Source organism: Amblyraja radiata, chromosome 1, assembly GCF_010909765.2.
Source record: "Amblyraja radiata isolate CabotCenter1 chromosome 1, sAmbRad1.1.pri, whole genome shotgun sequence".
NCBI classification, from domain to species: domain Eukaryota; kingdom Metazoa; phylum Chordata; class Chondrichthyes; order Rajiformes; family Rajidae; genus Amblyraja; species Amblyraja radiata.
Window position 1 is genome coordinate 101,903,096 of NC_045956.1, and position 24,943 is coordinate 101,928,038.

General features: G+C 41.9%; 1 protein-coding gene across 13 annotated transcripts in view; it reads right to left on the reverse strand.

The window, feature by feature from the left end:
• Positions 1-24,943, reverse strand: part of apbb2 (amyloid beta precursor protein binding family B member 2) — a 300,906-nt gene that overhangs the window by 185,138 nt on the left and 90,825 nt on the right. Inside the window, exon 3 of one of the 13 annotated variants that reach the window (XM_033027679.1) lies at positions 3,287-3,362. The exons of the other annotated variants lie outside the window; for them this stretch is intronic. The gene's annotated coding sequence lies outside the window, so the exon portion shown is untranslated. The remainder of the gene's footprint in view (positions 1-3,286; positions 3,363-24,943) is intronic. 13 annotated transcript variants of the gene reach the window in all.

Genomic DNA, 24,943 nt, shown 5'->3' on the forward strand with positions numbered 1-24,943 from the left:
TAATAATCTTATATGTTTCAATAAGATCCCCGCTCATCCTTTTAAATTGTACAATTACATCAAATTAATGAAATAAAAATTCATTGACTGAATTAAGAAGAAAGCCTTTATACACTCATTATTTTAAAGCAATCTATTTCATTACTAAATTCCGCTGTGATTAATAAAGCTGGAAAATTGTGTTGAAAACAATCAGAAGTGAAATTATTATTATTTCACCTTTTAAAATTTGTGTAAGGAATTACTCTGATCATAATACATACTGGTGTCCCAATAGCAGAAGCAGAATCACTGTAGCAATATGTCATGAATGGAGTTGGAATGAACACAGGAAATATATACCTGATCATATACCTGTTGCTATGTCAATAAATGTTGAACATCTACCTGTGGCATCCAGAGATGGAAATAGCTTTAACACAGAAACACTGGACTGCACAACCCTCACAAAGGAAGACATCTTAGCCTATTAAGCTCATACTGAAAAATCCTTAAGCAATATTCATCTACCTAAAGATGCAATAATGTGTAATAATGTTCATTGTACGGATGTGAAGCATAGGAGAGATCTCTGCTCCATGTATAATGATATAGTAAGCGCTTTATATGTAGGCAGTAAGCCCTACTGCAAGCACAAAAATAAGACACATAACATCAGACCTGGCTGGAATAAGTATGTAGCTGAGTATCATACTGAAGCCCGTGAAGCCACCAAATCATGGGCTATGGCAGGTAGACCTAGACAGGGGCCTGTGTTTGAGCACTAGAAGCTCACTAATGCAAGATGTAAGTATGCTGTTCGCTTCATCTGTAAAAATGAGCAAGCTATGAGGGCTGATTCCATGGCTAAGAAGCTGTTAAGTTACAATGCTACTGATTTTTGGAAAGAAGTGAGAGCTCTTAACAGCTGCAAAACATCTCTTACATGCGCTGTAGTTGGAATCTCCAGGAACAGCTAATATGGCGACCCGAGTTATGGCGACAGCATTATAGTACTTTATTCAACTGTGTCCAAGGTGATTTGTATAGGGTGGACAATATTGAGAGTAATGATTCAATGTTGATTATGCCACATGAGGTGTATCATGCCATGAACAAGCTGTCGAACAACAAAGCAAATGGCTTAGATCATATTTCTGCTGAACATCTTAAGTATGCAAGTATGAGGATAGCTCCTCTCCTTGCTATTTGTTTTACTGGCTTTATGATTCATGGCTTGTTACCAGACTCGATGTTGTCTGTTCTGCCAGTGCCAGTCATGAAGGACAAAGCTGGTAAAGTAGGCAGCTGTAGGTGGTAAAGTAGGCAAGTAACTACAGGCCCATAGCTTTAGCCAGTACATTGTCAAAAGTGCTAGAAAGAATTCTGCTGGATAGATTAAATGAGTTTGTTAACTCCACAGATAACCAGTTTGGTTTTAAAGCTAAACATGGCACCGACTTCTGTATATATGCCCTCTAGGAGATTGTAAACAAATATAGAGGTAAAAACTCATCAATTCTTATGTGCTTTATTGATGCTTCCACAGTCTTTGATTCTGTTAATCATAGAAAGCTGTTTGTTAAATTGAGTCAAAGAGGGGTGCCTATATACATTGTGAGAATTCTGGCTTACTGGTATGCCCACCAGACTAATAAAATAAAATAGGGCAATAGGGTCTCAGCCCCATTTGGGGTTAGCAATGGTGTTAGGCAAGGGAGAATTTTGTCGCCAGTCCTTTTTAATCTTTATATTGATGATCTGTCCAAGCAATTGAAAGCCTGTAATACTGGGTGCATGATCTGTGGAACCAAAGAGGATAAATGTCTAAAATTTCCTGATTTGAAATTGTCTGACAATAATCTTAGTGTCTGTAATAAGGTAACATATCTTGGACATTTTGTTACAGAACAAATGACAGATGATGAGGATATTCATAGGCATCGTCATAAACTGTATATGCAAGCAAATATTCTCTTACGCAAGCTTGGTGCGTGTACAGATGTAGTGAAGATGTCGCTGTTCAGAGCATATTGTACACCACTCTATACTGCACATCTGTGGTCAAACTACAGAAAAACAAGTTTACAGAGACTTAAAGTAGCTTACAATGATGCCATGAGAATACCACTAAAGAAACCTAGATGGTGTGGTGCAAGTGAAATGTTTGTGGCTGCTGGAGTCAGTTCTTTACAAGCTATCCTAAGAAATCATATGTATAAATTTGTTTGCAGGATTAATGACTCTGAAAATGAAATTATCTTGGTCTTATCAAATATAAGGGGACACTGATCTCTTTTTTTATTCTGGATTTTAAACCATGTATTGTGTTTTTGTATATAATTTATGATGCTCTTATAAGTAACTTACTAAGCTTTTATATGTATTTTATTGTGTTTTTATATGCAATGTATTAATACTATGTAATGTCGTCTTTTATCTGGACTTTGAGTCTGAAAATAAAGTCTAAGAATAAATAAAAAAACAAATAATAACAATTTAAAAATATAAATTGACCAATTGTGAAACTCCTGGCAGCAAAGTTGTATGTGACTTCATTTATTCTCATGCTATTCTACTTGTGCCATCACTTATGTGGAATAAATAATTCAGAATATAATTATTTTGGTTTGATTATTCAATTGATTAAATATGATTTATTTAAAATGCTAAAATTCTCCCACATTCATTTAAATTCTATGTGGCTCATAAATTCACACATTTCAGTTTGAAAATTCAAAGTACCGCGTTTAACTATGGAGTATTTAACGAGTGAACATTTCAAGAGTTATACAACCATAATGGAAGAGCCTGTTTCTGATGAAATGGGGCTTTCAAACCAGACTTTGGCCCACCCTTCTCCAGTTGTTCCATTCCCTCTCAATCACTCTCAAGCATGATTGAAGGTGCTAAGTGCTCAGTTCCCACCGAAGGGTTGAGTTATCTACTTATTGCTGGCCAAGATCCAGAATTAAATTACCTATCCATGCTCTCAGACAACATAAGTGTACAGCCTGGGAAGAAGCCAAATGGTACTTTCAAACAAAATGAAATTAAAAAGGTGCAACATAAAAATTTAAAAACTCGATGGAAGCTGGTCATGGGTGCGAAGGAAATGTACAATGTGCAGCAATCATAGATGCAATAAATGAAGAATTACCATTAAAAGAGGCACTAGCAAAAAGGTATTCCCAAAGCCTTCCTACAAGCTGAAATCAGTGTACATCATGCTCTGCTTTTCGGAAGTTGATCTAAGAATTCATAATCTAGAACATTTGAGTCAAAATCGTAAAAGAAAGAATCTTACTTTGACCTGGGAGCACTTCTGATAGGGATCACGGGGCTTCAACAATGAGGAGACTGGAGTATAGGCTAAATGTAATCTGAAAAAAGGGATCATTCAATTAAACAAAAAAATTACCAAAAACAAAATAAGCATCAAACAAGCTTTTCAGCCTCAGGCAGTAACTCAAATTTATCATGCAGATGCCAAAAGTATCTGACAACACTAAAACTGCCAAGATTTAGTACTTCCATGCCCAAATTACCACATGGGACTTGCAAATAATATACAATTAGCATAGCAACATAATATGCAAATATAAATTGACATTCAAATTTAATATAGGTTATTATAAGTTGCAAGCCTTGAGTGCACCTTCGTTCCCAGTGCTCGTGACAATTTGTTGAAGTATTCAACACTGTAAAATTTAGTGACACTTTCACAATAGTGAATCATATTCAATTCTATATCTTCAAAACACTTTTTGTTACTGTGACAACATGGAGTGGTTAACCCATGAAACCTCGGGGAGGGTAATCATGATCCTTTAACAGCATAAAATTAACAATTAATTCCATTGTGTGTTTGAAGCTTCATTTTCAGAAGGAGCATTAAATAAGTTTGGTATATAAATATGCATAATCATTTTGAACAGATGAAGCCTGTATAGTGCAGCACTCAACACCCGATAACAAGAGGCAGGTGTAAAGTAAAATATTAAAGTATTTGCTGGAAATCAGGAAAACTTCAACTGTAGCACACGTGGCAGCACTTACAGGAGATTTATTATTTTAATTCTTCTCAAAAGAATTTTTGATTTGTATGGTTCCAAAAATGTAAAGCTAACCAGGACAAGAAAAGACCATTAAGCCCATTTTATTTGGCTTACAGCACTATCAAATATATATGTGTACTCATTAACAATGCTGTCACTCACAAATATCAAAAATACAAAAAAAGAATACAAGACTGTTCAAAAGAAGAAAATCTCGAAATTGCGGTTCACAACATTGGAAAGAGAGATCAGATCAACTCATTAAACTGCTGGCTGGATCTGTGTGTCAAGCAGAATGCAATTCCTTTCAGATAAAGCAGACAGAAGAACTCTCAGTGAATGAGAGAAATCGAGGTTTAATGTTAGATAGTTATCTCCCTTCTATTTAACAGATTTGTAATTATTGATTGTTTAGTGAGCTGTGCGAAAGAAAACATCAGTTAAAAAGCTCAGTTCACGTTTGGGTGCAGATAAAGTTTCAATGTCTAATCGATTTAAAATGGTAAGAAAACACGGAGCAAAATGGTAATTATTTACAGAAGAGGACAGAAGATTCAGATTTTATATCATATCACACAGAACTAAAACATATTAGCTAGGCTTTTAATAATCAAGTAACTTTTGAAAAGGTTTGTTCCCCAAGGTTGTTTTAAACCAATAACGCCATGCCTAGATTATAAAATTGATCAGGCCTTTCTGCAGTAAGTGAGATATCATTTGATTTGTGCGTGGAAATTAAAATCTACAGGAAAACCATGTTTGCATGCAATAGAATTTTATTTAACCAATTTAAGTATAATTAAGTGAGAATATTTGGTTGGAGTTTCTAGCAAGTAACAACTCCGTTTAAAAAAAAAATTCAGTTATAAGATGAAAGTATTAATATCAAACTCAGTACTAATGTCAGTCTATTTTGCTTTTGACAAGCAAGTAGCCTAATAGTTAATTTCAGAGTGCAACATGGCTGACTCGAGATTGGAGACAGGTATTGACCCAACCAGGCAAAGCTGATTCCCTTCTTTCTAGCACTAGATGAGAGTTTTATTTCTGACAATCTGCTCATTTCATGGTCTTTGCTACTGAAACAAGCACTTTTAATTCCAGGTTCATCAATTGACTAAATTTGATTTCCACCGTTACCACCAAAATTGAAATCCTACTTATATTGTTAATAAAGGTCTCAGTTATTCTTCCAGGAATGTACGCACTGCATAGGTGTGGACCAGATAGAGCAGAAGAGATTGTATAATTCTCACAGGGTTTCCTTCCCACTCTCCCCCATTGGCCTTCTATAATTTCTGGGGACTAAATGTTGGATACGTGCTCAATGGTGCGCCAGCCTCTTAGCTGCATTCAGGCAATATTTCATGTCATGCAGTAAAAATCAAAAGCTACACTGCTAGCTACATGATATTATTTCCCCTCCCCTTCCCAGCTCTCCCACAGCCGACTGTTCCTGCCTCTTCCTTTCTTCTCCCCCCCCCCCCCACCCCCACATTAGTCTGAAGAAGGGTCTCGACCCGAAACGTCTCCTATTTCCTTCGCTCCATAGATGCTGCCTCACCTGCTTAGTTTCTCCAGCATTTTTATTCTACCTCTGATATTTTCTCATCATCACCATAACAATTTATAACTTCACATGCTGTTTTGAACATGTACAAAAGAGCTAAATTGAGTAAAAATTAGGTGCTTGGGTGAAATCTGTAGAGATACGAGGGAAATGGCAGAATATGAAGACAAAAAAGCTGTCTTTTATTGGGAAACATTCTCTGAGATGATGCCAGATGCTGCTAAGGTTGATGGGCAAAGGGAAGAAGAGCATCAGCCAAAATTAAAGAGAAGGCAAAACCAAGGTAAAAATTATTGAATAAACCCAGCAGGTAAATAATAACATCCCAGCATTCATATTTGCTGGTCAGTAAAGAGATGTAAAATTCACAGTATTGCAGCTGTAAGACAGATTGCAATTATAGCTGAATGTTGCCATTATTGGCAGTGTCCATTCTATGACAAGAATTAACTGCAGATATCATTGAAGTATTTTAAACAGATTTTCCCTGTTTGTTTAAATTAACTTTGTTTTAGGGGCTCATGGCTTTTTTGGTCAGGGAAAAATGGTAATTTTTATGTTAAGATCATTCACCATGGTAGATAAAAATCCTACCAAACATTAAATCATTTAAAAAACCTCATCATTTATCAATGTGGGTGGTACAGTGGTGCAGTGAAGGAGACCTGGGTTAGATCCTGATCTCGGGTGCTTTCTGTGTGGAGTTTGCACACTCTGTGATGGCGCTGCTTTTCTCCGGGTGCTCCAGTTTTCTCCCACATCCCAAATACGTGTGGGTTTGTAGGTTACTTGACCTCTGTAAAATTGTCCCTTGTGTGTAGGGAGTGGATGAGAAAGTGGGATAACATAGAACTGATGAGAATGGGTAATTAATGGTCGGGGTGGACATGTTGGGCCAAAGGGCCAGTTTCTGTACTGTGACTCTGGACTGGACTAAACTAAATTACAATTTCCTGCTCCAAAACAGCTTCTATCAAGCCCAGTTTTACTCTGAAATAAAGCCATAGCCAAAAATGATATTCCCATTGAAATTCTATTTTTATTTGAAAGAAGTATAACACTCTTTCATTCCCCAGACAATTATTTTCATGGAGATAGACACAAAAAGCTGGAGTAACTCAGCGGGTCAGACAGCATCTCTGGAAAAAATCAATAGGTGACATTTCAGAAAGTTCTAAACCCTTCTTCAGACTGAGAATCAGGGGAAGGGAAACAAGAGATATAGACAGTGATCTAGAGAGATATAGAACAAATAAATGAAAGATATACAAAAAAGTAATGATGATAAAGGAAACAGGCCATTGTTAGCTGTGGGTGAAATCTAGTTACGGACAATGACTTGGGTGGGGGAGGGACGGAGAGAGAGGGGATGCAAGGGTCACTTGAAGTTAGATAAATCAATATTCATGCCGCTGGGTTGTAAACTGATTGGAAATGGTAGGAGCAATCCACTCAACGACTGTCAGAGTAATAAATTTAAAACAGTCATCAGCATTTTATTTCTTCTTCTGCATGCCTTGACAAAGAGGAGTGCAGGCAGTTAGGTCAAAAACAATCTTCTTTGTTTTGCAATTTACAAGGGGGAGAAGGGCACGATTGGCATAGGAGATCATTGGTAAACTTGCCCCCAAGTTAATCAATTTTTCCAGAACTGGAAATATACAGCAAAATATTTCTAGACTGGAGACACAAGAGACTGCAGATGCTGGAAGCTTGAGCAAAAAACAAAATGCTGGAGGGACACAATGGATCAGGCAGCATCTATGGAGGGAATAGAGAGGCAGTGTTTCGGATCTGAAGGTTCCCGACCCGAAACATTGCCACTCCATTCCTTCTGTCCAAAGATGATTCCGTCCCAACCATCACCTGACCCGCTGCGTTTCTCCAGCCATCTGTTTTTTTATTTGGGGTTGTTTCTAATCCTTTTTTTAAAAAAGAAAAGCTCAAAATGTTAGGTAAAGGAATAACTAAGATGTTGTTATACCACATACAGCCAACACTAAGTCATCAGCATGCAGGACAGGCCAAGTACAAATTATTGCCATCTATTTCCAACTGCAGTCACATAAAGATACCTTTTATTTCAAGATTAAACCATATCACATGCAAGCTGCTGATTTTGCTTCAGAATTTAGTACTCATAAGTAATGACTGAAGCACAAATATTGTCATTGTGATAAAACCATGAAATTAGAAAAGCATTGATAAGATCATTAAGCATGTTATTGTTCTTTTAAAGTCTGATTACAATTGATTTTTCTCCACAGCTCAGATGCAAAGTAGTAAATACAAGGCATTAAATGTATTACCTTTTACCTGTGATTTATTTAAATTTATTTATTCACAAATACTATTAGTTAGATCTAGGACAGATCTGTTTTATTTTATCTCCCCAGCGACTTTATCTCCTATAGCTCACCCAAATATAATTTCAGATTCAAAAGGCATTAAATACTCATTCTGTTTCTAAGCATTATAAAATACAGCTCATGGTACATAGTATTGTGAGGGCTCGAATATAACATGACACCACAGCCTTTATTTTCTTCACAGAGAAGAAAGCTGGAATTTTTTTCAAACCATTCTTCTTATCCCTGGCCTGGATAAAAAATCCCCCTCACCTGTCTCGATCTATTTATTACCTGCCACGCCTTGTCCTGCCTGTTCCCTTTTCTTCTCCCCTCCCCCCCCCCCCACATCAGTCTGAAGATGGATCTCAATCCGAAATGTCACCTATCCATGTTATACAGAGTTGCTGCCTGACTTGCCGAGTTACTCCAGCACCTTGTGCCCCAGGGAGTCTTGGAGGTGGGACATCATGTTACCGCTTTACAAATCGTTGATTAGGCCTCACTTGGAGTATTGTGGGCAGCTCTGCTTGCCATGCCATAAGGAGGTGATTAAGCTAAGAGAGGGTTAGAAAAGATTCATTGGAATGCTGCCTGTGAGTGAAGAGGATAGATTGGATAGGCTGGAACTTACTGTCTTTCCAGGAGTTAGGAGGTGACCTTCGGAGTTTATAAAATGATGAGGGACATACTTAGGATAGTTAGTCCCATTGTTTTTCCCCCAGAATTATAATAATAATAATATATTGTATTGGCATTGCACATAGGTGCAACGAGATTTGGTATGCAGCTTCCATTCGATGTCATAACTTAAACAACTAATAAAATTTAGATAAAATTTAGATACCCCGAGAAACATGATTTATAAAAAAGAACAGTAAAACAGTCTAAAATGCAAATGTGTCTGTGCCGGGTCGATGTGCGATGTGACCATCCGAGGGAGACAGTTCATGGGTTGTGGGGGGCACTCAGCAGGTTCAGAGCAGCTATGGCTCTGGGGATGAAGTTATAGTAACTAAAACTAGAGTTATATGTTGAAGTGTGGAAAAAAGGTGAACGATTTGGGGGTACGTTTTTCCACAAAGGGTAATGGGTATATGGAATGAACATCCAGGGGAGAAGGTAGAGACAGGTACAATTAAAACATTAAAAAAACATTTAAACAGACACATGTATAGGAAAACATGAGAGACAAAGGGCAAATGAAGACAAATGGGATTAGGGTAGATAGGCATCTTGTTTGGCATGGATGAATTGGGCTCATAGGCCCATTTCTGTGCTACATAACTCTTATGAATCTATGAAAGGCAAAAAATTAGGTTATATAATCCATCATGCTGGTTCCATCATGCAGGACGATCACCCTTCACAATTAATTCCACTTTTCCACCTCATTTCCACAATCTTCATTTCTCCAAAAGCTATTCACCTCAGAATGTTATTAAGCATTCACGGCTCTCTGGGCTGCAAAATTCAAACTCTGCACAATCTGCTGAGATATTACGTTTCACCTTATTAGAATCCAAAATGATAAATATCTTAATTCAACAACCTCTCAGCTTCTATCTTGTCAAGCCATCTATGCATTTTATGGATGTCAGTGAGAATTCCTCACATTCTTCAAAATTCCTTCTCAAAGAACAAGCCACTTGTATTAAAATCATTTTTAAGGAGTCGGAAAAAATTCCATCTGCCTTTGCACCATCTTACAAATTGATCAATATTTTTCTGCAACTTAGGATGACCCATTTCAGTATCAACAATGCCACAAACATTCACGCCATCTGCGTAGTCAGTAATCATGCCTCCTACTTTCACAAAATTATTAATGTACATAACAAGGCAAGGGTCCTCACACTGATCTCTGTGGTCAGGTACACCACTGGCCACAGGCTTCTAATCATGAAAGCAACTCTCAACCATCACCTGTCTCGTTTAATCTAGCCAATTTTGGATCCAATTTGTCAATGTGCCCTATGGCCCTTTGGAATTGGACATTACTGAAAACCGCAGACTGCATTAACTGCAATGCCCATCGCCAACTAATTTTGCTGCTATTTTGATAAGGCAGTCAAATTGGTCAGACAAACTGACCACTAATCTTTAGTGTAGATTAATTCTAACTCTCAGAAGGTTTTTTAATAAAACCCAACCACTGACTTTAGATTCACAATCTGCTCAAACCTTATCCCTGGCCAAAGATTTAAAATTCTGTCAGAGCCTTGACTTTCTTAACAGTCTGGGAAACATCTCAGAAGGCCCATCTTTAAGCTCACTAAGCCATCAAATACCTCCTTTTTAACTGTCCCTGATTCTAGAATTCTACCATCATCTTCCCTGAACTATAATGTCCTTTACATAAATCCAAAAGTTCTAGGAGCAGAATTAGATTATTCGGCCCATCAAATCTACTGCACCATTCAATCATGGCTGATCTATCGTTCCCTCTCAACCCTCTTCTCCTGCCTTTCCACCATAACCCCTGACACCCTTACTAATCAAGAATCTGTCAGTCTCTGCCTTAAAAATATCCATCGACTTGGCCTCCACAGCCATCTGTGGCAATGAATTCCACAGATTCACCATCCTCTCACTACAGAAATTCCTCTTCATCTCCTTTCTAAAGGTACATCCTTTTATTCCGAGTCTATGGCCTCTTGTCCTAGAATCTCCCACTAGTGGAAACATCCTCTCATCATTCACTCTATCCAGGCCTTTCATTATTCAGTAAGGTTCAATGAGGTCTCCCCTCATCCTTCTAAACCCCAGCGAGTGCAGGCCCGACGCCTTCAAACGCTTATCATATGTTAACTTAATCATTCCTGGGATCATTCTCATAAACCTCTTCTGGACCCTCTCCAACGCCAACACATCCTTCCTTAGATATGGGGCCCAAAGCTGTTCACAATAATCAAAATGGGGTCTGACCAGTGATTTAGAAGGCCTCAGCATTAAATCAGTTTTTGTATTCTAGCCCTCTCAAAATAAATGCTGGCATTGCATTTGCCTTCCTTACTACCGATTCGACTTTTACCTTGGGGTTTTCAGATATCAAGCCCATCAGCTGGGTAGAACTACTTGTGATATATTTATCTTCTACTATAAATAAATTCACATAGTCCAGCTCTCAATGCATTGGATTCATTACTTTGAGCTTCTTCTTGTCCACTTCTTTGAAGCCTTGTGGTACACCAAAGGCACATGACTCATTGGTTTCAATTACACCAATGCTTCTGTAAGATATTATTTTATCCCAAGTCAAATTAAAATGAAATGTGTTGCTTTGCTATCAACAACTGGGTATACATGCATCTGACATTCCTTTCGCAGACTTGACCTGCGTTGGTATATTGTGCTCAACTAGCAGTCTAAACCTGGCCGACGTTCTGTTCCTGTATGACTCTACTATATTCTGGACTTACAATGTCCAGCTCATTCTACACTGTGCACATTTCCTCCTCATATTTTTCAACTGCTTATATTGCTGTCCACAATAGCTTTAATATCCACACCATTCTATTGGGACTATTACGCCTTTAAGCTGTGGTTTCACCAAATCTCTATACAAATGCAGCAATTCGTATTTAATCTTTTAATCCTTGAATTCAGTCACCAAGCAACAATGGTTCAGATGTTTAATAATGAACTGCAGATGCTGGAAAATCGAAGGTAGATAAAAGTGCTGGAGAAACACAGCGGGTGCAGCAGCATCTATCGAGCGCAGGAAATAGGCAAAGTTTCGGGCCAAAACCCTTCTTCAGACTGATGGAAGGTGGGGGGGGGGTGGGGGGGAAGGGATCATTAATAGGGGGCAAGGACTCCTTCCCATGAGGCGCAGTGAGGCGAAGGTGACGGTAGAAGAGCTCCAAGTCGTGGTGGGCGCGGAACTCATTGAGATGGGGACGGAGGGGGGCAAAGGTAAGATCTCTGCTGAGGACCGACTGTTCGGTGTCGGAGAGGGCGAGTTCAGGGGGGATGGTGAACGCACAGCAGGGATTGGATAAAAAGTTCTAAAGCCGGAAGGCTATGAGGGGGGGTCCACGAGGAGGGGGTTTGTTGGAGACGGGAAAAGGGATCATCAATAGGGGGCGAGGATTCCTTCCCATGGAAGAACACTGGGAGGCGGAGGCGACGGTAGAAGTGGTTCAGATGTCATTTGTCTGCCTTCAACCATTATACCTAAGAGACAGAATCTAAACACCATAAAGAATCCCTTCCAATTAAGATGGCGTGGATGTGCACTGAGAGACCGTGAACTACAGTTTAACCTAGTAATTTGTGTACAGCATCCTCCAAATCCCAAATATCCCAAATTGCATTGTTGCAATTCTAGCCATTACCCCATACTATTAACGAGCTGGCACCTGCACAATGCTCCGGCAATCCTGAAAGCTTTGGGTAGAGTTGAGATAACTTCAAAATGGCAGCTCCTTTTTCACATGTTCACAGCTTTGCCTCATAATTCATATCTCTGCATGGGCAGATATGAAAAGGGCATTCCACCAGGTGCTGAACAAATAAATGCAGCCCCATAAGGGTGGCACTTTGAGACTTGATGTTTTTAAAAGAGTGATCAAGGAATAGTTCAAAGTTTTCAGTTACACTTTGCTTCATTTACAAAATATTAACTTTTTTTTTTCTGCTTTACGCAGCACACATGTAAAGAATGTAAATTTAAAAGGCACTTATTTATCATGGTGGATTGCCCTTCATCTCCTGAGAAGCACAACTTGATATTGTGCTGAGGCAGAACCATCAGACCACCATGCTTCTTTTAGGCAGCTGGTGGTCTGATCCAAATAAAAGATTTATTCTTTGCTTCCAATTTTATACGTTAATGCTGCCAAATCAAATAGAGCAATGTAAAATAATTACATTTAATGCAGAGTACAGAACCTCCCTTGTATCTCATTGCATTCTGTTAAATGAGTCAAACTCACCACTAAAACAGTAACACGTCTTTCCAAAAGGGTACTTAACCTATTACAGCAGAATCTCTAAAATTGCCAGTGCCCAAACAAGACTAAAAATATCATACTTTTAACAAACACTGCATTGAAGAGGTTTTTATTAATGACTCTATTTGGCTTAACAGTGTTGCATTAAAAGCCGAGACGATTCCATGGCAACCAGATTTTTTTTAAAGTGAATTCTAAGTTTATAGTAAACTCCTCAATACCTCCTTGTGTTAGGCACTTTTCAACCACAATATTAAAACACAACTACTCAGAGAGATATGCCTCTTGGAAGCAGAGAGAGAAGTGTTCAAGGAAACAGCCAGGATGAAACTTTACAGCAGTGCATGTGGCATTAAGAAAGCACAATTGGAACTTGTATAACATATATAACATATAACATATAACATATATAACATATAACAATTACAGCACGGAAACAGGCCATCTCGACCCCTCTAGTCCGTGCCGAACACATAATCTCCCCTAGTCCCATATACCTGCGCTCAGACCATAACCCTCCATTCCTTTCCCATCCATATAACTATCCAATTTATTTTTAAATGATAAAAACGAACCTGCCTCCACCACCTTCACTGGAAGCTCATTCCACACAGCTACCACTCTCTGAGTAAAGAAGTTCCCCCTCATGTTACCCCTAAACTTCAGTCCCTTAATTCTCAAGTCATGTCCCCTTGTTTGAATCTTCCCTACTCTCAGTGGGAAAAGCTTTTCCACGTCAACTCTGTCTATCCCTCTCATCATTTTAAAAACCTCTATCAAGTCCCCCCTTAACCTTCTGCGCTCCAAAGAATAAAGCCCTAACTTGTTCAACCTTTCTCTGTAACTTAGTTGCTGAAACCCAGGCAACATTCTAGTAAATCTCCTCTGTACTCTCTCTATTTTGTTGACATCCTTCCTATAATTAGGCGACCAAAATTGTACACCATACTCCAGAATTGGCCTCACCAATGCCTTGTACAATTTTAACATTACATCCCAACTTCTATACTCAATGCTCTGATTTATAAAGGCCAGCACACCAAAAGCTTTCTTTACCACCCTATCTACATGAGATTCCACTTTCATGGAACTGTGCACAGTTATTCCCAGATCCCTCTGTTCACCTACATTCTTCAATTCCCTACCATTTACCATGTACGTCCTATTTTGATTTGTCCTGCCAAGATGTAGCACCTCACACTTATCAGCATTAAACTCCATCTGCCATCTTTCAGCCCACTCTTCCAACTGGCATAAATCTCTCTGTAGACTTTGAAACTCTACTTCATTACCCGCAACCCCACCTATCTTAGTATCATCTGCATACTTACTAATCCAATTTACCACACCATCGTCCAGATCATTGATGTACATGACAAACAACAGTGGACCCAACACAGATCCCTGTGGCACCCCACTCGTCACTGGCCTCCAACCTGACAAACAACCATCCACCATTACTCTCTGGCATCTCCCATTCAGCCACTGTTGAATCCATCTTGCTACTCCACCATTAATACCCAACCATTGAACCTTCTTAACCAACCTTCCATGAGGAACCTTGTCAAAGGCCTTACTGAAGTCCATATACACAACATCCACTGCTTTACCCTCATCAATTTCCCGAGTAACATCTTCAAAAAATTCAAGAAGATTAGTTAAACATGACCTTCCAGGCACAAATCCATGTTGACTATTCCTAATCAGACCCTGTTTATCCAGATGCTTATATATATTATCTCTAAGTATTCTTTCCATTAATTTGCCCACCACTGACGTCAAACTAATAGGTCTATAATTGCTAGGTTTACTCTTAGACCCCTTTTTAAACAATGGAACAACTTGCGCAGTACGCCAATCCTCCGGCACTATTCCCGTTTCTAATGACATTTGAAATATTTCTGCCATAGCCCCTGCTATTTCTACACTAACTTCCCTCAATGTCCTAGGGAATATCCTGTCCGGACCTGGAGACTTATCCACTTTTATATTTCTCAAAAGTGTCAGTACTTCCTCTTCTTTGATCCTCATAGTTTCCATAGCTACTCTACTTGTTTCCCTTACCTCACATAATTCAATATCCTTCTCCTTGGTGAATACCGAAGAAAAGAAACTGTTCAATATCTCCCCCATCTCTTTTGGCTCTGCAGATAGTTGGCCACTCTGACTCTCTAATGGACCAATTTTATCCCTCGTTATCCTTTTGCTATTAATATAGCGGTAGAAACCCTTCGGATTTACTTTTACCTTACTTGCCAAAGCAACCTCATATCTTCTTTTAGCTTTTCTAATTTCTTTCTTAAGATTCTTTTTACATTCTTTATACTCCTCAAGCACCTCATTTACTCCATGCTGCCTATAACTATTGTAGATATCCCTCTTTTTCCGAACCAAGTGTCCAATTTCCCTTGAAAACCATGGCTCTTTACAATTTTTACGATTTCCTTTCAACCGAACAGGGACATAAAGATCCTGTACTCTTAAAATTTCACCTTTAAATGTACTCCATTTCTCTTCCACATCTTTCCCATAAAACAAACTGTCCCAATTTACTCCTTTTAAATCCTTTCGCATCTCCTCAAAGTTAGCCTTTCTCCAATCAAAAATCTCAACCCTAGGTCCAGTTTTGTCCCTCTCCATAATTATATTGAAACTAATGGTATTGTGATCACTGGACCCGAACTGTTCCCCAACGCATACCTCTGCCACCTGACCCATCTCATTTCCTAACAGGAGGTCCAGTACCGCCCCTTCTCTAGTAGGTACTTCTATGTATTGTTGCAAAAAACTATCCTGCACACATTTTACAAACTCCAACCCATCCAGCCCATTTACAGAATGTGTTTCCCAGTCTATGTGTGGAAAATTGAAATCTCCCACAATCACTACCTTGTGCTTACTACTAATATCTGCAATCTCCTTACATATTTGCTCTTCCAATTCTCGCTCCCCATTTGGCGGTCTATAATACACCCCTATAAGTGTTGCTACCCCTTTCCCATTTCTCAGTTCCACCCAAATAGCCTCCCTAGACGAGCCCTCTAATCTATCCTGCCAAAGCACTGCTGTAATATCTTCCCTGATAAGCAATGCAACACCTCCACCTCTTGCCCCTCCAATTCTATCACACCTGAAGCAACGAAATCCTGGAATATTTAGTTTCCAATCACAGCCCTCCTGCAACCATGTTTCACTGATCGCCACAACATCATACTTCCAGGTGTCAATCCAGGCTCTAAGTTCATCCACTTTTCTTACAATGCTCCTAGCATTAAAATATACACATTTAAGAAACCCACCCTCTCTTATTCTCTGATTATTTTCTTTTTCTTCTCTCTCCCCTACATTTTGGGTCAGAGTGCTACCATTCTCTGCCCCCTGCTTCACACACTGACTGCTAGCTTTCCCAATTTGAGTCCCTCCCCCCAACCATACTAGTTTAAAGTCTCCCCAGTAGCCTTTGCAAATCTCCCCGCCAGGATATTGGTCCCCCTTGAGTTCAAGTGCAGCCCGTCCTTTCTGTACAGGTCGCACCTTCCCCAAAAGAGGTCCCAATGATCCAGAAACTTGAATCCATACCCACTGCACCAGTCCCTCATCCACGCATTTATCCTCCACCTCGCTCCATTCCTACTCTCACTGTCGCGTGGCACAGGCAGTAATCCTGAGATTGTTACCTTTCCAGTCCTTCTCCTTAACTCTCTACCTAACTCCCTAAATTCTTCTTTCAGGACCTCTTCTCTTTTTTTACCTATGTCGTTGGTACCTATATGCACCACAACCTCAGGCTCCTCTCCCTCCCATTTCAGGATTTCTTGGACACGTTCAGACACATCCCTGACCCTGGCACCAGGGAGGCAAACTACCATCCGGGACTCCTGTCTGCGTCCACAGAATCGCCTATCCGACCCCCTGACTATAGAGTCCCCTATTACAATTGCCCTCCCCTTCTTTTCCTTACCCTTCTGAGCAACCGGACCGGTCTTTGTGCCAGAGGCCCGGCCGCTGTCGCTGCCCCCAGGTAGGCTGTCTCCCCCTCCCTTACTCAAACATGAGTACTTATTTTCAAGGTGTACAGCCACCGGGGTACTCATCAGTCCCTGCCTCTGCTAACTGTGACCCAGTTTTCTGTCTCCCGTGGTCTTGGAGTGACCACCTCCCTGTAACTCCTTTCTATGACCTCCTCGCTCTCCCTGAGCAGACAGAGGTCATCGAGTTGCTGCTCCAGGTTCCTAACGCGGTCCCTTAGGAGCCCCATCTCGACGCACCTGGCGCAGATGTGGACGTCTGGAGAGCACTCAGACTCCATGACCTCCCACATCTGACATCCAGAACAGTAAACTGCCCTGGGCCTCATTCTCCCCCTTATCCGAATACAATAAAGCCTTACAATTACAATACAAATACAATACAAGCCAATCAGCTGCTTCCTCTGATCCTCGTCCACCAATCAGAGGCTTCCACCAATCAGAGGCTTCCACCAGAATCCTTCTCTGGAAGTGAGATGGAACGTTACAGATTTGGGTATACTTACAGCTCCAGGTAACTCCTCCTCTCACCAACGGCTCCCCAGGCCTCTGTAGAAGCAAACCCCGCGCTGTATTTATACTTACAGCTCCAGGTAACTCCTCCTCTCACCAACGGCTCCCCGGGCCTCTGTAGAAGCAAACCCCGCGCTGTATTTATACTTACAGCTCCAGGTAACTCCTCCTCTCACCAGCGGCTCCCCGGGCCTCTGTAGAAGCAAACCCCGCGCTGTATTTATACTTACAGCTGCAGGTAAGTCCTCCTCTCACCAGCGGCTCCCCGGGCCTCTGTAGAAGCAAACCCCGCGCTGTATTTATACTTACAGCTGCAGGTAAGTCCTCCTCTCGCCAACGGCTCCCCGGGCCTCTGTAGAAGCAAACCCCGCGCTGTATTTATACTTACAGCTGCAGGCAAGTCCTCCTCTCGCCAACGGCTCCCCGGGCCTCTGTAGAAGCAAACCCCGCGCTGTATTTATACTTACAGCTGCAGGTAAGTCCTCCTCTCGCCAACGGCTCCCCGGGCCTCTGTAGAAGCAAACCCCGCACTGTATTTATACTTACAGCTGCAGGTAAGTCCTCCTCTCGCCAACGGCTCCCCGGGCCTCTGTAGAAGCAAACCCCGCGCTGTATTTATACTTACAGCTGCAGGTAAGTCCTCCTCTCGCCAACGGCTCCCCGGGCCTCTGTAGAAGCAAACCCCGCGCTGTATTTATACTTACAGCTGCAGGTAAGTCCTCCTCTCGCCAACGGCTCCCCGGGCCTCTGTAGAAGCAAACCCCGCGCTGTATTTATACTTACAGCTGCAGGTAAGTCCTCCTCTCACCAACGGCTCCCCGGGCCTCTGTAGAAGCAAACCCCGCGCTGTATTTATACTTACAGCTGCAGGTAAGTCCTCCTCTCACCAACGGCTCCCCGGGCCTCTGTAGAAGCAAACCCCGCGCTGTATTTATACTTACAGCTGCAGGTAAGTCCTCCTCTCACCAACGGCTCCCCGGGCCTCTGTAGAAGCAAACCCCGCGCTGTATTTATACTTACAGCTGCAGGTAAGTCCTCCTCTCACCAACGGCTCCCCGGGCCTGACAGTATAAACGTCAATTAAAGCTGGATATTCTGTTTTCTAACTGCTCTGTTATTTAGCAAATTAACTTTCGATAGACCAGAGTACAAAGATACAAATAATGTGCATTTTATTATTTTTATCACAATAGATACAGGAATATGACAACTCCTTCTGCGATTTATCTTTCAGTGCAGAACTGTGTGATTTTTTTGTGAACCCTGCCCCATGATGCAGGAGGTTAATACACTAAGCAAGTGCCTACGTGATAGATTCTTAGAGCAGTTTGTATTAGAGCCTACCAGGGAGAAGGCAACTCTGGATTTATTGTTATGTAATGAACTGGATTTGATAAAGGAACTTGAGGTTAAGGAGCCATTAGGAGGTGGTGACCATAATATGGTCATGTTTAATGTACAATTTGAGATGGAGAAGGGTAAATCGGAGGTGTCGGTGTTACAGTTAAATAAAGGGGACTATGGGGCCATGAGGGAGGAGCTGGCCAAAGTTGACTGGAAAGATACCATAGCAGGGATGACAGTGGAACAACAATGGCAGGTATTTCTGGGAATAATACAGAAGGTGCAGGATCAGTTCATTCCAAAGAGGAAGAAAGATTCCAAGGGGAGTAAGGGGCGACCATGGCTCACCAGGGACGTCAGGGACAGTATATTTAAAAAAAAGTACAACGTAGCAAAGATGAGCGGGAAGCAAGAGGATTGAGTAATGTTTAAAGAGCAACAGAAGATAACCAAAAAGGCAATACAGGGGGAAAAGATGAGGTACGAAGGTAAGCTAGCCAAGAATATAAAGGGATAATAAAAGCTTCTTTGGGTATGTGAAGAGGAAAAAAATAGCTAAGACCAAAGTTGAACCCTTGAAGATTGAAAGAGGTGAATTTATTATGGGGAACAAGGAAATGGCAGATGAGTTGAACAGGTACTTTGGATCCATCTTCACTAAGGAGGACACAAACAATCTTCCTGATGTACTAGTGGCCAGAGGATCTGGGGTGACGGAGAAACTGAAGGAAATCCACATTAGGCAAGAAATAGTGTTGGGTAGTCTGAAGGGCCTGAAGGCTGATAAATCCCCAGGGCCTGATGGTCTGCATCCCAGGGTACTTAAGGAAGTGGCTCTAGAAATCGTGGATGCATTGGTGATAATTTTCCAATGTTCTATAGATTCGGGATCAGTTCCTGTGGATTAGAGGGTAGCTAATGTTATCCCACTTTTTAAGAAAGGTGGGAGAGAGAAAACAGGGAATTATAGACCAGTTAGCCTGATATGGGTGGTGGGGAAGATGCTGGTCAGTCATAAACGATGAATTAGCGGCACATTTGGATAGCAGTAACAGGATCGGTCCGAGGCAGCATGGATTTACAAAGGGGAAATCATGCTTGACTATTGTACTGGACTTTTTTGAGGATGTAACGAGGAAAATGGACAAGGGAGAGTCAGTGGATGTAGTGTACCTGGACTTTCAGAAAGCATTTGATAAGGTCCCACATAGGAGATTAGTGGGCAAAATTAGGGCACATGGAATTGGGGGTAGAGTGCTGACATGGATAGCAAATTGGTTGGCAGACAGGAAACAAAGAGTAGGGATTAACGGGTCCCTTTCGGAATGGCAGGCAGTGACTTGTGGGGTACTGCAAGGCTTGGTGCTGGGACAGCAGCTATTTACAATATACATCAATGATTTAGATGAAGGGATTCAAAGTAACATTAGCAACTTTGCAGATGACACTGGGTGGCAGTGTGAACTGTGAGGAGGATGCTATGAGAATGCAGGGTGACTTGGACAGTTTGGGTGAGTGGGCAGATGCATGGCCAATGCAGTTTATAGTGGATAAATGTGAGGTTATCCACTCTGGTAGCAAAAACAGGAAGGCAGATTATTATCTAAATGGGGTCAAGTTGGGAAAAGGGGAAGTACAACAGGATCTGGGGTCCTTGTTCATCAGTCAATCAAAGTAAGCATGCAGGTACAGCAGGCAGTGAGGAAACCGAATGGCATGTTGGCCTTCATAACAAGAGGAGTTGAGTATAGGAGCAAATAGGTCCTTCTGTAGATATATAGGCCCCTAATGAGACCACACCTGGAGTATTGTGTGTAGTTTTGATCCCCTAATTTGAGGAAGGATATTATTGCTATTGAGGGAGTGCAGCGTAGGTTTACAAGGTTAATTCCCGGGATGGCGGGACTGTCATATGCTGAGAGAATGGAGCAGCTGGGCTTGCATACTCTGGAGTTTTGAAGGATGAGAAGAGATCTTATTGAAACATATAAAATTATTATCGCTAGAGGCAGGAAACATGTTCCCGATGTTGGGGGAGTCCAGAACCAGGGGCCACTGTTTAAGAATAAGGGGTAAGCCATTTAGAACGGAGATGAGGAAACACTTTTTCACACAGAGTGTTGTGAGTCTGTGGAATTCTCTGCCTCAGAAGGCGGTGGAGGCAGGTTCTCTGGATGCTTTCAAGAGAGAGCTAGATAGGGCTCTTAAAGATAGCGGAGTCAGGGGATATGGGGAGAAGGCAGGAATGGGGTACTGATTGGGGATGATCAGCCATGATGACATTGAATGGCGATGCTGGCTCGAAGGGCCGAATGGCCTACTCCTGTACCGATTGTCTATTGTCTCTCAGGCTATTTTTCTAAACCCTGTTACTCTAATGGAAATAAAACTGAGCTGGTTTTCCACACTTCCCACCTCATATCCTACATTGAAGGGATAAAAACGTATCAAAAGTGGCTAGCCTGAGTGGGGCTAAGAATCTATGAAGAATTCAACACACATGCTATTGTGCCAATAACCTCGCCTGCAACAACTTTTGCTATGACGTGGCTACAGCCTTGTGCTATCTGCATCAAGGAGGCATGCGGCCAACACAGAGAAAGTATTGTCAACGCCATCACAGCCCCATTTTCATCTCAAATATTCTGCCTCATTCCAGCCCAACTAATGGAGCATCTGCTTTATCAACTAATGCACTGCCAAAGATTTTATGACTATTGGCATCTTCAGCATTCTGAAACTTTATTCAGTAATAACAAAAGAATACAGAGCATCCAAGCTCTTTTCCTCCAAAACTCGTCACTTGCTTGTCTATTGATTCAATTTAATCTTGGTAGTTTTCCTCACGTTTACCTTCATCATCCATATAGACAGTCTGGACCACTGGCCATTTCAGTAAACATTTGCCCCATATGGTGAGTTAACCAACAGGATATTTGTTATGATTCAAAAATACTTTCCTTTCACGCTCTAACAGCGGCATTGGAAGTGTTGTTGCCGATTAACTGGACTCTGACAACTTGCTTTCATTTTCCACCTTGTGCTGTGCAGGTATCTTACCCTTTGTCACACTGCAGCTTCCACAGAAGCATTCAACTGATAAAAAGGTGCAGAAACATTCAACTCGCACATCTTCAAAATGGGAGTTTAAAATCAATACATTTATTCACTTACACCCTGATAAGAATAGAAACTGAAAATCGAAATGTTTCCATGTTTCCATGCAATTATATTCCCTGTTCCTGACAATGCAAGCTCCCAGAAGCAACACTATGTGTAGGTAGCAGTGCAAAATTAAATATGACCAAGAAGCCTGGGCAAAAACAACAGCTGTAGAAGAAATCGCTGTGCACCAACTGCTTCACAATGCTTTAATATCCTGAAGAGTCATGGCTGAAGACAATGGAAGTGTTCAGCATAGATATAATTTGAAGGCGATGTTTAGGATTTCAAATTAGCATTTTTAACATGACTGTCACTTTCTGGATCAGGGATTTAAATTGAAGTTTAATTATTTTAACTTATTGATACCAATAATCAAAGTTAATTAGGTTAATCTATTTCCGTACTCATCAAAATTAGTGATGCCATTGCTTTGTGGTATAATAATCCAGCAGTATCATCATCAACCTCATCAACAAGTTAAAGTAACATGAAAGTTGAAGACCAAAGGCATTACAGGAACATCTGACGCCCAGGTCAGAGGACATAAATTTGATTAGAGATTCCATTTTTAAAAAGCAGAAATACCTACAAAAAGAAGTATGGAGCTCAATGCGTTCTCAGCAAAGGTGTAACAGACTAAAAGTGGGAAGAAGCAAATGGCCAACGTTGGAGTGATTGGCTGTCCAATAGGCACATTAACTGTCATTCCCTTTCATTTCTGAAGTGGCCACGGGTATGCATAATTTACAAAATGCACATCAGTTACTTGCCAACACCACTCCAACAGCACATCCCAAATCTATTACAGGTGCACAACCTTTTATCCGAAAGCCTTGGGACCAGACACTTTTCGTAATTCGGAATTTGTCGGCCTTCGGAATGGAAATTTTTTAGCGTAGGTTTTAATGGCTGGCTCAGTGGTAGAGTGCTCGGCTCATATCCGCAAGGTCGCGAGTTTGCGCCTTGATCCCGGCAGTTCCTCGGTCGCGAGTTTGAGTCTTCAATGTAGTTTTTTCTTGCAGAATAAATGTCTGTATGAAATGCAGTGTGTTGAATGAATTCCTGAATTTGTAAATGTGACCGCAGCATTGAATCACCTCTCGCACTCATGTCACCCTAGCGGGGCTACATGCCCTTAGGCGGCCTAAGGCGACATTTTCACACTCTTATATCCGTGTGCAGCAGAGGCGACGTGCGTTTGGCGCCAAACGTGAGCTTTGGTGAGCTTTGGTGTGCAGACGACATCCTGGAAAAAATGTCCGGTTTCTTCCAGGTAGGCGATATACCCTCCCGGGCAATATACCCTCCACTTCTCTTTTATGACGGGGATTTAGTTCCCCTTTCATCCAGGACCGACCGGAGGTTCCGCTGTCACCTCTGCGGGCCGCCCTCGGTGAACGTCCTGTCTCCCTGTCCCTGGGATAGTAGGGGGCGATCAAACAGCACAATACCCCCCTCCAACTCCAGAGGAATCCGCTCCCCGATGGGCCGCTACGGCGACAAGTGGCAGTTCGCCCACAGCCCGAGCTGCGCGACCCCAAGAACAAGACGTACCTTGCACACCATCAGCTTCTGACCATACGGGGAGCGTGTTCCTCTGGAGTTGGAGCGGGGCTGGGCTGGAGTTGCTGATCTGGGATCTCCGTGCTTGCAATGGGCCTGGGGGTCGGTGTCCCGATGAGGGGGCTGTGGGCGAACTGCCACTTGTCGCCGCAGCGGCCCATCGGGGAGCGGTTTCTGGTGGTCCTGATGTCTCCGGCCAGTTTGCAGTTTTCCTCTGGAGTTGGAACGGGGCTGGGCTGCTGCTGGCTGTGGGTCTCTGGGATCTCCGTGCTTGCAGTGGGCCTGGGGGTCGGTGTCCTGTTGGTCCTGACGTCTCCAGTGACTGGCATCGCCGACGTGAAGACAGTGCAAAGCCCCCGCGCCGGTGCAATGGGCGGGGAGCTGGAGAGGGGAGGGAAGGGGTCACACACATGGCCGGGAAGCAGAGGGGTGTAGGTGGGATGAATTTGAAGGGAGCGACAATCTGCTGCTGCCTGCCCGCTGAGTTAAAAAGTTCCCACGCAAGACTCACGATACACTGTGTATCGTGAGTCTACCGTGGGAACTTTTTAACTCAGCGGGCAGGCAGCAGCATATTGTCAATTATTAACCCTCCCGCGCAATATACCCTCACCTTCTCTTTTATGAATGGGGATTTAGTTCCCCTTTCTTCGAAGACCGACCGGAGGTTCCGCTGTCACCTCTGCGGGCCGCCCTCGGTGAACGTTTTCAAGGACCTTTCTTCAAGGACCGAAAAAATGTCCGCTATTCGGAGGTTTTCGTTATTTGGATCTTCGGATAAAAGGTTGTGCACCTGTACTGCCAAGGTGGAAAAGCGCAGCAGGCGCATTAAAATACCACCTCCAAGTCACATAGGATCCCAACTTGAAGATATATTGCAGTCAATTCATTGATGCTGTGTCTATATCTTGCAACTTCCTTCATGACAGTGCAAAAGAAGACAGTACCAGAAGGAAGAAAATGGTCCATGCAGACCAAATGCCTCATCTGAGCTGGTCATATTTGCCTGGATTTAGTCCATATCCCTCCAAACGTTCGTCATGCGTCTGTGCAAGTGTCTTTTAAATGCTGTATTAGTACCTGCCTCAACTATCTGCTCTGGCCACGAATTCCCTATTACCCACCACCCTCAGAGTGAAAATTCTTTCACCTTTCTCGGTAAACCGATGTCCTCAGGTTTTTGATTCCCCTACTCTGGGAAAAATAATCTGTGCATTCACCCTATCAATCCCCCTCATAATTTTATAATTCCTCTATATGATCACCGCTCAGCCTCCTGCACTCCAAGAAATAAAGTCTTAGGTTGCTCAATCTCTCCCTTCAGGTCAGGTCCTCAAGTCTTGGCAACATCCTCGTAAATCGTCTCTGAAAGCGAGCAATTCTCTGCAATATTCTCTTGTACTGTATATTAAAATGG